This window comes from Fulmarus glacialis, unplaced genomic scaffold, assembly GCF_000690835.1.
Source record: "Fulmarus glacialis isolate BGI_N327 unplaced genomic scaffold, ASM69083v1 scaffold418, whole genome shotgun sequence".
NCBI classification, from domain to species: domain Eukaryota; kingdom Metazoa; phylum Chordata; class Aves; order Procellariiformes; family Procellariidae; genus Fulmarus; species Fulmarus glacialis.
Genome location: NW_009228768.1, coordinates 1235 through 3038, shown reverse-complemented (window position 1 = coordinate 3038; position 1804 = coordinate 1235). Strand labels below are relative to the sequence as shown.

Here is a 1804-nt window from a genome sequence, read left to right as displayed (position 1 = left end):
ACCCCAGCCAGCAAATAAACCCCACGCAGCCACTCACTCATCCCCCTCCTCCGGTAGGATGGGGGAGAGAATCAGGAGGGCACAAGTAGGAAAACTCCCGGGTTAGATAAAAACAGTTTAATAATTGAAATAAAACAAAGTAGAACAGTAATAATAACAATGAGAACAACAACAATAACAGAATATACAAAGCAGACAATTCTCACTGACCGCCGACGGTTCAGCAACATGGGGCGAGCCCCACCACACCCCTGGTTTTTATACTGAGCATGATGTCACATGGTATAGAATACCTCATTGGCCAGCTGGGTCAACCACCGCGGCTAGGCTCCGCGCCCCCCCCCGACAGGTTCCCCTGCAAGTGGTAGGGCATGGGAGGCCGAAAAGAGAAACCAAAAGTCTCCCCAGTGCAAGCACCACCCAGCAACAACCAAAGCATCGATGGGCGATCAACACTCCTCTCACACCAAACCCAAAACACAGCACACCCCCCAAGCTACTGGGAAGAAAGTTAGCTCTGTCCCAGCCAGAACCAGGACACTAGAAATATATTTCAGGGGGGAAAATGAATAAGTCATTAAGTAAATATAAATATAAAAATAAAAATCCATTTTTTCAGCAGTTCATATGGAGAATATCAATATGATTCCTATTGCAAATCCTTTGTGAGACTTTGCTTTGTTCCTCTTTGCTTCTGGCTGCTTCTGAAAATGCTTTCTTTGAAAGCATGTGACTTAATAGGTGTGATTCCTTAGAATAATTTCCTTTCCAGTGTTTTCTTCAGAAAACCCCTCACATCTTTGTTTCTCAGGCTAGGAGTGATGGGGTTTAACATGAGGATGAAAAGACAGTACGACATGGACACTAATTTGATCTGGTCTGGTGAAGAGGAGTCAGAAGGAATGGCATACATTTTGAATGTTGTGCCAAAATACAGTGTTACTGCCATAAAGTGGGAAGCACAGGTAGAGAAGGCTTTCCTCCTGCCTGCCTGAGAAGTGATCCTCAGGATGGTGGAGATCATGTTGCAGTAGGACACCAGGATCACACAGCACAAAGTAATAACAAAGAAAGAGGAGAAGGAGAACAGCACAATCTTATTGACAAAAGTTTCACTGCAGGAGAACTTTAGGAGTGGAAGGAGCTCAGAAAAGTAGTGATCAATCTCCTTGCACCCAGGGAAGTTCAGCTGAAAGATTAAACAACTGGTGTGTACTGCAATGTTTAAACTCCCTCAAAGGTTTAAACCAGAACCAACAAGTAACACCCTCCAAGACATGATCGTCTGGTAGAGGAGAGGATTGCAGATGGCAGTGAAGCAGTCGTAAGACATTGTCACAAGAAGAAAGCATTCAGTGGAAACAGAGAGTCCTCCAAAGAAAAAACGAGTTGCACAGCCATTATAGCAAATGTCTTTGTGCTCTGAGCAGGACCTTGGGGGCAACACTGTTGGCATAAGAGACATCTACGAAGGCAATATTACCAACAAAGAAGTACATAGGTGTAGTGTAGAGTGCACATAAGTGTAAGCCCGGCAGACAGTCAGAAAGTTTGGGCCTGAGTAGGAGTTAAAGTTCAAAGTTGCCACAAACAAATGTTTTAAATGGGAGAAAGTTCCTTTAGACACCAGAATTCTCAGTCTAGTCCAACTTTTATTTCAAAGTATGGGCAAACGAAAGTAATAAAGGAACAGTGAAGCACTCCAGAAGAGACCACAGTTAAGTTTTCAGGCAGGCCTGTATCTACATTGGCAAAGAACTTCAGTTTCTGACTTAGCCCAAGGAAACCTGGGGCTGTCCATTGA

General features: G+C 44.1%; 1 pseudogene; it reads right to left on the bottom strand.

The window, feature by feature from the left end:
- Positions 1 to 751: 751 nt before the first annotated feature.
- On the bottom strand, positions 752 to 1557 carry LOC104080995 (annotated as a pseudogene).
- Positions 1558 to 1804: the final 247 nt, after the last annotated feature.